The following is a 17,141-nucleotide window of genomic DNA, read 5'->3' on the forward strand; positions in this document are numbered from 1 at the left end:
GACATTTTTGCAGGAAAAATGCCTTAAGAAAGCAAGTTTCAGCCTGACCCTAGTATGGCATCACATGATCAATAGCAGATTCTGAGGGAAATCAAAATATTTTAAACTGAAATATATTTACTTATTTTAAAAACGTTCTGCAAAGCTGTCTTTTTTGAGGGAAAATCTACATTCTATAGAGGATTGCTTTTCCTTTTAAGGTCTTTCCCCTGATCCAGGAGACAATTAACTCTCCTGGAATAAGATAAAGAGTCTGGCACCTTTATAAGTCTGATAGGAAATATACACAATCTATTCTCTCTGAAGTCTGCTACCCGGAGGCTTCATCTGCATAAGAACATTGGTCTCCACAACCATTATCTTAACCAACACCCTCTCTTCTGTGGTTTCCAGGTCTTTAAGAAAACTCTTTCAACCAATTTCCCAACTGGAAAATTTTTGAATCCACCTATGACTTGGAAGTCCCTACTTCATGTTGTCCTGATTGTCTAGACTGAACCAATGTACATCTTACACACATTAATTGATGTTTTATGTCTCCATAAAATGTATAAAACCAAACCATGTGCCCTATCCCCTTTGGCACAGTTTGGCAGAACCTCCTGAGGCTGTCATGGGCATGTCCTTAACCTTGGCAAAATAAACTTCTACGCTGATTTAGACTTGTCTCAGACACATTTTGGTTTACATGTATGATTTATATATATGCACTGTTAAGAAGTATGTTGTTTCATTTTCCAGTACATTGGCTGTCTTTTTCACTTTCTTTTCCTTTTTTCTTTCTTTCTTTTTTTTTTTTTTTTTTTTTTTTTTGTATTTTACGTTAAGTTCTGGGAAACGTGCAGGATGTGTAGGTTTGTTGCATAGGTATACACGTGCCATAGTGATTTGCTGCACCCATCAACCCATCATCTACATTAAGTATTTCTCCCAATGCTATCCCTACCCTAGTTCCCCACTCCCTGACAGGCCCCAGTGTGTGATGTTCCCCTCCCTGTGTCCATGTGTTCTCATTATTCAACTCCCACTTATGAGTGAGAACATGCAGTGTTTGGTTTTCTGTTCTTGTGTTAGTTTGCTAACACAAGATGGTTAGCTTCATCCATGATGGTTTTCAGCTTCATCCATGTCCCAGAAAAGGACATGAATTCATCCTTTTTTTGTGGCAGCATAGTATTCCATGGAGTATATGTGCCAGATTTTCTTTATTCAGTCTATCATTGATGAGAATTTGGGTTGGTTCCAAGTCTATGCTATTTTGAACAGTGCTGCGATAAACACATGTGTGCATGTGTCTTTATAGTAGAATGATTTATAATCCTTTGGGTATACATCCAGTAATGGCATTGCTGGGTAAAATGGTATTTCTGGTACTAGATCCTTGAGGAACCGCCACACTGTCTTCCACAATGACTGAACTAATTTACACCCCCATCAATTGTGTAAAAGTGTTCCTAATTCTACACATCCACTCCACCATCTGTTGTTTCCTGACTTTTTAATGATCGCCATTCTAACTGGCATGAGATGGTATCTCATTGTGGCTTTGATTTGCATTTCTCTAATGACCAGTGATGATCAGCTTTTTTCATCTGATTGTTAGCTGCATAAATGTCTTCTTTTGACAAGTGTCTGTTCATATCCTTCACCCACTTTTTGATAAAGTTTTTTTTTCTTGTAAATTTGTTTAATTTTACAATGGTAGATAAGCTTTTTGATGTGTTGTTGGTTTTGGTTTGCCACTATTTTATTGAGAATGTTCACACTGATACTCATCAGGGATATTGGCCTGAAATTTTGTTGTTGTTGTTGTTGTTGTTGTTGTTGTCTCTGCCAGGTTTTGGTATCAGGATGATGTTGACCTCATAAAGTGAGTTAGGAAGGAGTCCATCTTTTTCTGTTGTTTGGAATAGTTTCAGAAGGAATCATACCAGTTCCTCTTTGTACCTCTGGTAGAATTCGGCTGTGAATCTGTCTGATCCTGGACTTTTTTGGGTTGGTAGGCTATTGATTACTGCCTCAATTTCAGAACTTGTTATTGGTCTACTCAGGTATCAACTTTTTCCTACTTTAGTCTTGGGAGGGTGTATATGTTCAGGAATTTATCCATTTCTTCTAGATTTTCTAGTACATTTGTGTAGAGTTGTTTATAGTATTCTCTGATGGTAGTTTGTATTTCTGTGGCATCAATGGTGATATCCCCTTTATTATTTTTATTGTGTCTATTTGATTCTTCTCTCTTTTCTTCTTTATTATTTTGGGTAATGTTCTATCTATTTTGTTGATCTTTTCAAAAATCAGCTCCTGGTTCATTAATTTTTTGAAGGGTTTTTCTTTTCTCTATCTCCTTCAGTTATGCTCTGATCTTAGTTATGTCTTGTCTTCTGCTAGCTTTTGAATTTGTTTGCTCTTCCTTCTCTAGTTCTTTTAATTGTGATGTTAGGGGGTCAATTTTAGATCTTTCATGCTTTGTCCTGTGGGCATTTAGTGATATAAATTTTCCTCTAAACACTGCTTTAACTGTGTCCTAGAGATTCTGGTACATTGTGACTTTGCTCTCCTTGGTTTCAAATATTTTATTTGTTTCTGCCTTAATTTCATTATTTACCCAGTAGACATTTAGGAGCAGGTTGTTCAGTTTCCATGTAGTTGTGCAGTTTTGAGTGTGTTTCTTAATCCTGAGTTCTAATTTGATTGCACTGTGGTGTGAAAGGCTGTTTGTTTTGATTTCTGTTCTTTTCCTTTTCCTGAGGAGTGTTTTACTTCCAATTATGTGATCAATTTTAGAATAAGTGTGATGTGGTGCTGAGACGAATGTATATTCTGTTGATTTGGGGTGGAGAGTTCTGTAGATGTCTGTCAGGTCTGCTTGGTCCAGACTTGAGTTCACATCCTGAATATACGTGTTAATTTTCTGTCTCATTGATCTAATATTCACAGTGCAGTCAGTGTTACAGTTTCCCACTATTATTGTGAGGGAGTGTAAGTCTCTTTGTGGGTCTCTAAGAACTTGCTTTATGAATCTGGCTTCTCCTGTATTGGGTGTGTATACATTTAGGATAGTTAGCTCTTCTTGTTGCATTTATCACTTTACTATTATGTAATGCCCTTCTTTGCCTTTTTTGATCTGTGTTGGTTTAAAGTCTGTTTTGTCAGAGACTAGTGTTGCAACTCCTGCTTTCTTTTACTTTCTATTTGCTTGGTAAATATTTCTCCATCCCTTTATTTTGAGCCTATGTATGTCCTTCCACATGAGATGTGTCTCCTGAATACAGCACACCGATGGGTCTTGACTCTTTATCTGATTTGCCAGTCTGTGTTTTTTAATTGGGGCATTTAGCCAGTTTACATTTAAGGTTAATATTGTTATGTGTGAATTTGATCCTGCCATTATGATGCTAGCTGGTTGTTTTGCCAGTTAGTTGATGCAATTTCTTCATAGTGTTGATGGTGTTTACAATTTGGTATTTTTTTGCTGTGGCAGTTACTGGCTTTTTTTATTTCCATCTTTAGTGCTTACTGCAGGAGCTCTTGTAAGGCAGGCCTGGTGATGAAAAAAGTCTCTCAGCATTTACTTGTCTGTAGAGGATTTTATTTCTCCTTCACTTATGAAGCTTAGTTTGGCTGAATATAAAATTTCTGGGTTGAAAATTCTGTTCCTTAAGAATGTTGAATACTGGCCTCCATCGGCTTCTTGCTTGTAGGGTTCTGCAGAGAGATCCACTGTTAGTTTGATGGGCTTCCCTTTGTAGGTAATCCAATCTTTCTCTCTGGCTGCACTTAACATTTTTTCCTTTATTTCAACTTTGGTGAATCTGATGATTATGTGTCTTGGGGTTGTTCTTCTCAAGGAGTATCTTTGTGGTGTTCTCTGTATTTCCTGAATTTGAATGTTGACCTGTCTTGCTAGGTTGGGGAAAGTCTTCTGTATAATATCCTGAAGAGTGTTTTCCAACTTGATTGCATCCTCCCCATCACTTTTTGGTACAATGTAGGTTTGGTCTTTTCACATAGTCCCATATTTCTTGGAGGCTTTGTTTGTTTCTTTTCATTCTTTTTTCTCAAATCTTGTCTTCATGCTTTATTTCATTAAGTTGATCTTCAATCTCTGATATTCTTTCTTCCACTTGATCCATTTGGCTACTCATACTTGTGTATGCTTCACAAAGTCCTCATGTGGTGTTTTTCAGCTCCATCAGCTTTTTTAATGTTCTTCTCTAAACTGTTTATTCTAGTTAGCAACTCCTGTAATCTTTTTTCAAGTTTCTTAGCTTCCTTGCATTGGGTTAAAACATGCTCCTTTAGCTCAGAGGAGTTTGGTATTACCTATCTTCTGAAGCCTACCTCTGTCAATTCATCAAAGTTATTCTCCATCCAGTTTTGTTCCCTTGCTGGTGAGGAGCTGTGATCTTTAGGAGGAGAAGAGGCATTCTGTTTTTTGGAATTTTTAGCCTCTTTGCATTGGGTTTTCTCATCTTTATGGATTTATCTTTGATGTTGGTGATGTTTGGATGGGGTTTCTTTGTGGACTTCCTTTTTGTTGATGTTGATGCTATTCTTTTCTGTTTTTCAGTTTTCCTTCTAACAGTCAGGTCTCTCTGCTGCAGGTCTGCTGGGGTTTGCTGGAGGTCCACTCCAGACCCTGTTTGCCTGAGTATCACCTGCAGAGGCTGCAGGACAGCAAAGATTGCTGCCTGTTTCTTCCTAGGGAAGCTTCGTTCCAGAGGGGCAGCTGCCAGATGCCAGCCAGAGCTCTCCCGTATGAGGTGTCTGCCAACCCCTGCTGGGAGGTATCTCTCAGTCAAGAGGCATGGGATTCAGGAACCCACTTGAGAAGGCAATCTGTCCTTTAGCAGAACTCAAGTGCTGTGGTGAGAGATCTGCTGCTCTCTTCAGAACCAGCAGGCAGGAACGTTTAAGTCTTCTGAAGCTGCACCCACAGCCGCCCCTTCCCCCAGGTGCTCCATCCCAGGGAGATGGGAGTTTTATCTGTAAGCCTCTGACTGGGGCTGCTGTTTATCTTTCAAAGATGCCCTGCTGAGAGAGGAGGAATCTAGAGAGGCAGTATGGCTACAGCGGCTTTGTGGGGCTGAGGTGGGCTCTGCCCAGTTCTAACTTCCTGGAGGCTTTGTTTACACTGTGAGGGGAAAACTGCCTACTCAAGCTTCAGTAATGGCAGATGCCCTTCCCCCTCCATGTTTTCCATGCTTGGTAAATTTTCCTCCATTCCCCTTATTTTCAGCCTATATGTGTTTGCACGTGAGATGTGTCTCCTGAGTACAGCACACCCAATGGGTGTTGTCCTTTTATCCAGCTTGCCATTCTGTGTCTTTTCATTGGTCATTTAGCCCATTTACATTTAAGGTTAATATTGTTATGTCTGAATTTGATATTGTCGTCATGATTCTGGGTGGCTAATTTTGCAGACTTATTAATGTAGTTGCTTCATAGTGATTGGTCTATGCACTTCAGTGTCTTTTTGTAGTGGCTGGTAAAGGTTTTTTCCTTTCCATGTTTAATGCTTCCTTCAGGAGTTCTTGCAAGGCAGGCCTGTTGGTGACAAAATCGCTCAACATTTGGTTGTCTGAAAAAGATTTTTTTCTCCCCTGCTTATGAAGCTTAATTTGACTGGATATGAAATTCTGGGTTGGAAATTCTTCTGTTTAAGATGTTGAGGCCGGGCGCGGTGGCTCAAGCCTGTAATCCCAGCACTTTGGGAGGCCGAGATGGGCGGATCATGAGGTCAGAAGATCAAGACCATCCTGGCAACATGGTGAAACCCCGTCTCTACTAAAAAATACAAAAATCTAGCTGGGTGAGGTGGCGGACGCCTGTAGTCCCAGCTACTTGGGAGGCTGAGGCAGGAGAATGGCGTAAACCCAGGAGACGGAGCTTGCAGTGAGCTGAGATCCGGCCACTGCACTTCAGCCTGGGTGACAGAGCAAGACTCTGTCTCAAAAAAAAAAAAAATGTTGAATATTGGCCCCCAATTTTACCTGGCTTACAGGCTTTCTGCTGAGAGGTCCACTCTTAGTCTGAGGGGCTTCCTATTGTAGGCAACCTTGCCTTTCTCTCTGCCTGCCCTTTACTTTTTTTCCTTCATTTTAACCTCTGAAAATCTGATGATTTTGTGTGTTGGGGTTGAGCCTCTTGTGGAGTGTATTATTGGGGTTCTCTGAATTTCCTGAAATTGAATGTTGGTCTGTCTTACTAAGTTTGGGAAGTTCTCCTTATTGATATCCTGAGGTGTGTTTTCCAACTTGGTTCCATTTTCTCCATGTCTTTCAGGTATTCTAATCAGTCACAGGCTTGGTCCTTTTACATAGTTCTTGTAGTTTTTCTATTATTATTATTATTCCTTTTTATTATTTATTTCTCTAACCTTGTCTGCATGCCTTGTTTCACCAAGGTGACCTTCAAGCTCTGATATTCTTTATTTTATTTGATCAATTTGGCTATTTTTACTTGTGTTTGCGTCATGAAGTCTTTGTGCTATGGCTTTCAGCACAGTCAGGTCATTTATGTTCCTCTGTAAACTTGGTATTCTAGTTAACATCTCCTGTAACCTTTAGTCATGGTTCTTAGCTTCTTTGCATTTGGTTAGAACATAGTCCTTTAGCTCAGTGAAGTTCTTTATTACCCACTTTCTGAAGCCTACGTCTGTCAGTTCATCCATCTCAGTTTCAGCCCAGTTCTGTGCCTGTGATGGAGAGGTGTTGCAATCATTTGAAGGAGAAACAATATTCTGGTTTTTGGAATTTTCAGCATGTTTGCATTGATTTTTTCCTCATCTTCATGGATTTATCTACCTTTGATTTTGAGGCTGTTGACCTTTAGATGTGAATTTTGGGGGTTTTGTGGTGTTGTTGTTGTTGATGCTGTTGTTGTCATTGCTTTCTGTTTGTTTCTTTCTCCTCTAATAGTCAGGCCCTTTTCTTGCAGGTCTGCTGCAGTTTGCTGGGGGTTCACTCCAGGCCCTGTTCACCCAGGTATCACCAGTGGAGGCTGCAGAACAGCAAAGATTACTGTCTGTTTCTTCCTACAGAAGCTTCATCCCAGAGGGGCACCAACCTGATGCCAGCTGGAATGCCCCTATATGCATTGTCTGGCTACCCCTGATGGGAGGTCAGGAGACACGAGATCAGAGGGAAGAGCTGGTGCACTGTGCTGGGGGAAATTCCCCTGGTCCAGACTGTCTGGACTCTTCTGAGCCAGCATGAGGAAAGATTAAGTCTGCTGAACCTGAGACTGGTCACCCCTCCCTCCAGGTTCTCTGTCCCAGGGAGGTGAAAGTTCTGTCTGAAAGCCCTGGTTAGAGCTGCTGGAATTCCTGCATTGAGGCCCTATTTGGTGATGAGGGATAAATCCAGGTTCTACCAAAGAAGAAGTCTGGCCATAATCTGCCATAGCCGCTATGCTGCACTGTGGGGAATACCACCCAGCCCAAATTGCCCAGCCTCCCTAGCACTGGCAAGGGAAACTGCCAACTAGAGCTGCATTCATGGTGGTTGTCCTTCTCCCTGGCTACTCAATCATCTTAGGCAGACTCCAGGCTGTTGTGCTGGCCAGTGGGGATTCCAGGTCAGTGGGTCTTAGCTTGCAGATTTCAATGGGGGTGAGATCCACTGAACTGCTTGACTCCCTGGCTTCATCCCACTTTCCATGGGATTGGATGGCTCTCCTGCCACCCTGGAGTTCAGCTTAGCACTTATTCCTACAGCTGCCAGTTGGTGCAGCTGCCTTGGGTCTGCCCAGTTTTGTGCTTGAGACCCAAGGCCCTGGTGGTGTAGGCACACAAGGGAATCTTCTGATCCACAGATTGCAAATATCTGTGGGAAAAGTGTAGAACTCTGGGTGGGTAGCACAGTCCCTCACCACTTCCCTTGGCTGGGGGAGGGAGGTCCCTTTGCCCCACACAGCTCTCAGGTGGGCCATCTCCCCAACCTGATTGTCCTTGATCTCCATGGGTCACACCAACTGCCCAGTCAGTCCCAATGAGAAAATCTGCATACCTCAGTTGGAGATGCAGAAATCACTCTCCATTTGCATTTGTCTCAGTGGAAACTGCAGACCAGAGCTATTTCTACTTGGCCATTTGGCCCCTCCCTAAAGTAAGCTTCCTTTTTCTTTCTTTTTCTTTCTTTTTCTCTTCTTCTTCTGAGATATTTATTATGTATATTGGTTTACCTGATGGTGTACCATAGTTACTCTAGACTTTCTTCACTCTTTTTTCCTTTTGGTTCCTCTGACAGGGTAATTTCAAATAGCGCTTTGATAATCAGTCTGTCCAGAGATTCTTAGAAGTTTGTGAAGTGTGGTCTGTATGTGGGATTACCATTGCAGTCCTAAGGCCACTCTCTTGGAGTAAGTAGGAGGATAGAGCTGGCATTTGTTTCTGTAAGGCTGGGTCTAGAATCTGGGTTTACTGCAGTGGGCATGAAATTGACTCTGCTAGGGCAGGCGTGGGTTTCGTTTCCACAGAGGTCAACCTGAATCCTGGGTGCATGAGGGACAATATGGATCTGGGGTGAACCTTGAACCTGAGTCTATAGTCACTGGACTGGTTATAGGATGGGCCTTGAGGCTTGGTGCATAAGAACAGCCCTTGAGCCTGAGTCCACAGGGGTAAGTCTTCTGTTGGGGAAGCCCTGGAGCTTATGTTCATGGGGACTGGCCTGGTGTCATCTTCTCCTGGACCTTGAATCCACTGAAACCTGATGCCATGGGGATGAGCCCAGAGCCTGGAGACATGAGTGCTGACCTAGTGCCTCAACCAACAGGGGCTTCCCTGGAGCTTGGATTTATGGCACTGCCCTAAATGCTGATGGCATAGCTCCTGGTTTGGAGGCTAGGTTTGTGAGGGATGGCCAGTAGTGTGGGATCCTGGTGGCTGGCTTGGCTTTAGTGGGCCTGGAGTCTGTGTCTGTGGAGGTTGGCCTGGGTTCTTGAGTTACAGGGTACAAGTCCAAAAGCTATATCTGCTAGGGTGTTCTTTGAGCCTGGCTCTCTGGGGGCCAGCCAAGCACTGAGGCTTACAGGGATGAGCTTGGACCCTGAGTCTTCTGAAGCAGTCCTAGCCCTTGGGTCTGCATGGATCAACCTGGCACAGAAGTTACAGGTTGACTCTGCATGGGTCAGCCACCATGAGGCTGCAAGCGCGTCAACCTAACACTGAGTGTGCCTGAAGTCTGTGTCCACGGGGGTTGCCCTAGAGGTCAAATTTGTTAGTCCACCTTGGTGCTATAAACCACAGTGGCCATCATAGAGCTTGCTATCCATAGGTGTCAACCTAGCACTAGGGTTGGCCTGGAGGCTGGGTCTATGTGAATCAGCCTGATGTTGGGCTGCTCTAGTGCCTGGGGTGGGGCTGGAATCTAAGTTCTTTGTGCCCAACCTGTATTTTGAGGTTGAGTGTGCTGGTGTGGTGCCTGAAAACACAGAAGTTAGCCTGGCACTGAAGTGGACTGGGTCCTGGTTCAGCAGGTCCTAGCCTGGAACTGAAGTCTCTGGGTGCTGACCTGATATTGGGGAGGACCTGGAAGCTATGGGTCCTAATCTGGAGTCTGGGGCTAAGAGGCTGGCCCTGTGCTGGGGTAGGTATAGAGGCTGGATCCAGGGGAAGTTCTAGGCTTTGCAACTTCAAATACTGGCTTGCTATCTGGGGCCAAGGAGCTAGCAAATAGGCTGGGTCCATGGATGCCAGTCTGGCAACTAGCACTGTGGAGATTGGCTTGGCCCTGGAGAAGGCTAGAAACCTAGAACCAAGGGGTCTGACTCAGTGCTGAGGACAGTCTGGAGCCACTGGCATTGGTCTGGTAGTAGAGTGGGCCTTGACCCTGAGTTTGCAGGTGCTTGCTAGGGCTAGGCTTCTGGAGTTGTCCTAGCCCTGTGATGGGCCTGGAGCCTAAGGGTGTGGGGCCAGCTTAGTGAAGGGTTACGTCTAGAAACTGAGTCTGCAGTTTGTTAGCATAGAGTCTAGAGATGTAAGGGTCAGCCAGGTGCTGGGATGGACCTAATGCCTGAGACTGTGGGGGCCAGCATGGCAGTGGAGCAGACCTGAAGGTTTTGTCCTCAGATACTGGCCTGGAGCTGTGAGGACCTGCTTGGTGTTAGATTTTACTACAGTAAGCTCAGTGTTGGGGTCCAAGACAAAGTCTAGTGCTCAGGTTACAGTCTTTTTCCTTGTGGAGGATATTCCATACTGTGTTGCATGGGGTTGCAACAGGTAAAATGCAAGCAATGTAAAACTGTCCATCCCACCCTCTTTCATGCATCTTTTAAAAATTATTTTTGTACTACACTCAGGAGCTGTAATTTCTCACCTGGTTTCCACAGCTCTTGCAAAGATACTTTTGTGCTTGAATAGTTGTGCATTGATATTTCTATAAGGGCAAGAGTCTTGGAAAGTCCTATTCATCATCTTGCTGATGTCACTTCCCACTGTAATTTTAATATGAAGTTTGTCATGAAGTGTATCATGCAACGCTGCCTTGATGTCATTTTAATCAATAAATATATTATCATGTAGCATTTGTTTTTATTATTTTTATATTGGTCCTTGGGTTTTTCAATAGATCCATGCTTTAAGTATAATTTTAAAATCTCATCTCATTAGCACCAGATTGCTGCACGTATAATCACATTCATTAGTTTAAATAGGTTATTTCATTTTCTGGTCTCACATATGTAGATTTCAATTTTGAGAGTTCCTCAAACTCCTTGATTCATCACTCTTCATAATTTTCAGGCTATGAAGTTAAAGGTTACCATAAATTTTTTTATATCAAAAGTTACATTAGTAAATTCTTGAGATATGACCAATATTTTCCCTGCCACTTGGTGACATAGTTGATGCCTTTGAGAGTTCCCAAAATATCTATTTCATAAGCAAATTGAAATTTAATACAATATTTTATTTTTCTTTATTTCATATATCTTGTAAAATATCAAGTTTTTCATAAATAAGTATAAATTTACAATATAGAGCTTATTAATATAATGTAGTAGGTCAGAATCAATGATCAGTATATTAAATGAGAAAATATTTTCAAAATATTGAAGGAACTGACAATTTCAACAAATAACTGGATTCCTTAAAAATCATTTAAAATCATATCTAAAATTAAACACTTGCTAAACTCATTGAACAGCAGCATACTTGATTAGTGAACTCAAAGGCAGATAAATAGAACATATAGAAATTGAAATGTAAATAAAAGAATATTTTTTAAAATGCTGTATAAAGGAATTATAAGAATCAACAAAATGTCTAATACACTTGTTATATGAGTTACATAATGAGAAACAAAAATGAGAACAAAGGGACTTTCTGAGAATATAATGAATGAAAATTTTCCAAAAATTAAAGGTTTTCAATCATAGACCTCAGTAATCTAAGTGAACTCCAAGTAGAATGCATTCTAAAACAAAATGAACAAACAAAAAACGAGCACAGTGTAGTTAAATGGCTTAAAATTGGGAAAGTAAATTTGTACAGCCTCTATGAAAAATAGCACAGAGATTCCTTAAAGAACTAAAAGTAGATCTACAGTTTGATCGAGCAATCTATCTACTTTCTTGTCCCAAAGGAAAATCAATCACTGTATTTAAAAATCACATGCACATATATTTTTATTGCAGCCCAATTCACCATTGCAAAGATATGAAATCAAACTAAATGCCCATCAACCAATGAGTGGATAGAGAAAATATGGTATATATACACCATGGAATACTACTCAGCCATAAAAAAAATGAAATAATTTATTTTGCAGTAACTTGGATAGAGATCAAGGCCATTATTCTAAGTGAAGTAACTCAGAAATGGAAAACCAAATACCATATGTTCTCACTTATAAGTGAGAGCTAAGCTATGAATATGCAAAGGCATATACAGTGATTTAATGGACTTTGGAGACTCAGAAGCAGGTGGGTGAGAGAGGGGTATGGGCTATAAAAATATATATTAGGTACAACATACACTATTTGAGTGACAGTACACTAAAATCTCTGGATTTATCACTATATAATATATCCATGTAACTAAAAACCACTTATATTCCAAAAGCTACTGAAATTTTAAAAATTAAAAAATGAGTTAATTTTAAACAATGGCTGAAAATCAAAGACAAAGAGATAATCTTAAAATAGTCAGATGGAAAAACAAATCACCAATTGTATCACCAAAAATGTATCAGCCAACAGGTCTATACCAAAAGAGTTACTAGAGGTTCTTTAGGCCTGAGAACAGTAAGCCAGGATTAAAGTAGTTAGTGAAAAAAGAACAGTATCTAAAGTAAAGATGTGGCAAATATTAATATATATTGATAGTACAAAATAATTCATTGTGTGAAATACACACACATACACACACACACATTAGAGAGAGAAGGCTTACACATACGAAATAATGTAAAACACAGGAAATATGAATTTACTTTAAAGGTTCAAAATTTTTATTGAGTTGAGGATGTTCAAAAAATAATGATTGATCCTAACCCCATAATGACTAAGGGATGCATATGGTAGCCTCTAGTGTAATCACTAAAATCAGGTAAAAGAAAGTGTAACTGACAAATTATAGGAGGAAAAAAAGCAATGATAATTTTGAACAATCTAAAAGTCATCAAGACAGAAAAGATACTAGATTATAAAAAGCATGAGACATATAGAAAATGAATAGTAAGACAGTAGATCTAAACAAAGATATATTAATTACAGTAAATAAAAAATATATTTAGTAAACATTTAAAATTGTCAGATCAGATAAAAATTTATCTCCATTTCATGTAGCTTACAAAAACAACACTCTGTAAATCTACATAGAATGAAAGCAACATACGTGCAAGCAGGAACCCAAAAAAGCTGGCACCCTTACATCATATTATGGAACGCCAATTGTAAGACAAGAATCTTTAATCCAGATAAATAGGAACACTCCATAATAATAAAAGGAATTAGTTCCATAGGAAATATTATACATTCTCTTGATATATCTCCCAGAGTTAGTCTACTCAAGGAATTACTATGCCAGTACATAAATATGCCATTCTGATCCAAAGTCTTTTCAGCCTATGAACCTGTCTCTAGGATACATATTTTTAACCAGTATGAACACTTAAGAATTAAAATTCATGAATCTTAATTGATTAGTTGCTTTATTCTTGAAGCTGGTTTGAAGGTCTCTAGGATAAATTAATGATAAACACTTCTCAGATGTTACTTCTCAGATGACAATATTGTGCTGGATACAAATTTTTCTTATTGCATCCGTAAAAAATGGCAAAATACCCTTGGTTTTAATTGTCTGTTGTCTTATCTTCCAGAGGTATACGTTTTGGAAGAGTTAATATATCACATTTACAAGTTTATTACTTACGTTTACCACATAGACATTTTTAATAACTTATTTATATATTAATTTGGAGTAATTTTTTGGGGGTGTTGGTGTTGATACAATGTTCCATGACATGGCTTTTTTCCATTACATTTCCTAGTTGGCTACTGCTGCGTAATGCAAATAATATTGACTTGGTTTGTTTTTATTTTCCAAGATATTCTGAAAAAATGTGAATTTTCTATTTGGGGAATCACATTGTCTTTGGCATTTTAAAATTTAAATATTTGTACTTTGTATTTTGATTTTAAAGGTAAGAAATGGTTGCTGTAAAGCCTTTGGCGGTACATGCTATGGCATTTTCCCCACACCTAAATACTAAAAATATTTTTAAAACATTTTTAAACATTTTAAAACAATACATTTTTAAAAATCTAATAACCAATTAACGGTGTGAACATTTTCAAGAAGTCATAGTTTAAAACAATTAAATTTATTAATTTGTAGAAGCTCCTTTTCAAGTAAAAACAACACTAATAATTGCAAATTATTATCTTAACAAATTTTAAACTAATTAATAAATCTTTTGCTTTGTCAAATCTACAAGCAGAGAATAATTGATTCAAAAATGCAAAGAATTTGTTCTAGTTACTAGAATTGTAATTGAGAATGGATACTCAAGTTTAATAGCTATCAGAGTTCTCTTGTCTACCAACTCGAAAATTTCAGAGATGTAGTTTATAATTTATCCAATACCTCCTGCTGTCATATTAAAAAACGTTTGGCTTTTGGGAGTAATCCAACTTGCCAGTTAGTCCTACAGCTCTGTTGAGGGAATAAAGATATTAAACAAAGGCTGCTCTTTCATCAAGGAGATTCCCCACAGTGATTTCATGTACTACTGAAACTCACAGATTGACATCTTATTATAATCCTACATAGCAAAGCAGTAATATTCACAACAGGTAAATACTTTGACCCGGAAAAGGGTTGAGAGCATGAGTATAGTCTCTCCACTGCAATGAATATTGATATTTTTTAGCCTATTAGAAAAATAAAAGACATGATAGATAATCTGTTCTACTGCAGCTTTATACCAATACAAAACACACACACACACAAACACACACAGAAAATATCCTCTCACAATTTTGAAAAATAAATGGAAGTAGATGTAAGTGACATCAAATCCTTCTTGTTTTAGATAAGTATACTACACTAATTAATGGGCCATTTATTTGCAAATAACATTTATTCATGGGATGGTTATTATAGAAGATATAGTCAAACAACTTATTTTACAAATAAGGAAACTGAGACTGGATATTAAGTATTAATAAAAGATATATCAAGCTTGAACTAAAACCCAGTACTTTGAATATGTCTGCAATATAATCACTATTAATTCCTAATGCAAATAAATATTTTCTTCTCTGAATGTCATGTCACAATTTGAGTACTTAAAGAAAAGATACTAAGTTTCATGAATATTTAGAATTATTAATATCTAATATAGTGTTTCATACATTGTAAGTGTTAAATATTAGTAAATAAATGAGATACACTCATCAAAAAAAATCCATAGTTACACTTTGATTACTTAAAAAACATACTACTTTTTAAAGCTGTTGAAATGTCACAATTTTTTAAATATCTTCACAACATATAAAAATGTGATAGTAAATTAATCATCAATAAAATTGTAATGGCACTTTATGGCCAATAACTAAACAGTTATATACTGCTTATTTTCCACTCAATGATTTAAATGGTTTAGTCTTTGAATCTTTAGTTAATCCTACCTAAGATGTAGACACTGTCGTAATCCCTGTTTTACAGATAAGAAAATATGGACTTAGAGGAGTAAGAATTTGAAAGCTGCTTTTAAGAACCACATTATGATGCATATGGGTTTAATTTGAAGTACCTTAATATTGTCCTTATAAAGATGTAAATGGGATATTGAAAACACAAAATTGCTGGTTTGGGAGAGAGTTCAATTTAAAAGATGTAAATTTGGGCTGGGCATGGTGGCTGGTGCCTGTAATTCCAGCACTTTGGGAGGCCAAGGTGGGAGGATCACTTGAGGTCAGGAGTTCGAGACCAGCCTGGCCAAAATGGTGAAACCCTGTCTGCACAAAAAAATACAAAAATAAGCCAGGTGTGGTGCCACGCACCTGTAATACCAGCTGCTCAGAAGGCTGAGACATGAGAATCACTTGAACCTGGGAGAGAGAGGTTTCAGTGAGCCGAGATTGCACCATTGCACTCCAGCCTGGGCAACAGAATGAGATCCTGTCTCTAAATAAATAAATAAATAAATTTGGAGCCCATAAAAAAATCAAGGGGATGGCAGAGATGTCCAGAAGTAGTATAAATTGGAGGTGGGCAAAAGATATCTCTGCAATTTAAATTAGTAACGTGGGGGATGAATAGAAGCGTCAAAACAAGATCAAGCATCCTACAGAAACATGATTAAAATGAAGAATATACTTTAATAGCTATTTTTAAAAATTAACAAATTGTCAGATTTTGTTTTGTTTTCATTGTTAAACACAATATTCGAAGCTAAGTAACTCAGAATTAGAAATACGCATTTTAGCAATTAAAGTTTCCCCTCTATATCTGTGTGTTCCACATCCCTAATGCAACCAACTACACATTGAAAAAATAAAAATAAAAAGATTATAATACAACAATAAAAATAAAACAAATTCTGTGTGTTCCACATCCCCAATGCAACCAACCACACGTTGAAAAAATAAAAATAAAAAGATTATAATACAACAATAAAAATAAAACAAATTTTAAAAATACAGTGTAGCAAATATTTACATAGCACTTACATTGTATATGGTATTATAAGTAATCTAGAGATGATTTAAAATATATAGGAGGATGTGAAGAGGTTACATATAAATACTATTTTATTTTATATAAGAAACTTGAATTTCCATGGGTTTTGGTAGGGGATTTTTTCATAGAGGTCCCGGAACCAACCCCCTGCAGATAACGAAAAATGACTGTGCTATTTTATTATGAATAAATCATATAATTCTCAAAATAGAAATAGCTTGCGCACTTTATTTTTTAATCAAAAAACACATTAAATACATTGAGTCTTCTATCATGTAGTTATCTCACTTAATTTTTGTAGCAATAGGTACACAGGAATAATTATAATTAAATTCATTTATTTTTAATTCAACAATTACTAAATAAGAATCCACTGTGTTTAAGATGTTAAATTATTTAACAACTTGTAAAAAAAAAAGTAATTTCTTCTTTCCTGTATGCTATGTTCTGGTGAGGAAAATATCAGTTCAAATGTAAATAAAGAATAAAATTAGAATTTCAAATACTGAGAATTTGTTAAAAAATTAAAACAAAGAAATGCAATAGGAAGTTGTAATTAATAGGTACATGGGAAATAATCTGCCTACTAGCATCATTAGAAGAGGCTCTTTTGAATACTTAACATTTGTGATGAAGAGTGAGTGATGAGAATGGAAGAATCATGGGAATCTACGCAGTGAGACTATGGGGAAGATGAAATATGCAAGTACAATGACCAAGGTTGAATTGTTGAAAAGTTAATAAGAAAGACACAGTAGCCACAGATAACTTAACGTGGAGGAAATTGCAGTGGTTGAATTTAGGAATGTAGGCAAGTAAATAATAACAATTATATTATCATTATTGGGTCTATACAATATTCTATTTTTGTAGGATTTAATAGGTGTCTGTGTTTTATTCCACTGCTATGAAAAGCTATTAAAAGTATTTAAGCAAGAGAATGACTGAC

Source organism: Trachypithecus francoisi, unplaced genomic scaffold (genome assembly GCF_009764315.1).
Source record: "Trachypithecus francoisi isolate TF-2019V2 unplaced genomic scaffold, Tfra_2.0 Lachesis_group11, whole genome shotgun sequence".
Lineage (NCBI taxonomy): Eukaryota > Metazoa > Chordata > Mammalia > Primates > Cercopithecidae > Trachypithecus > Trachypithecus francoisi.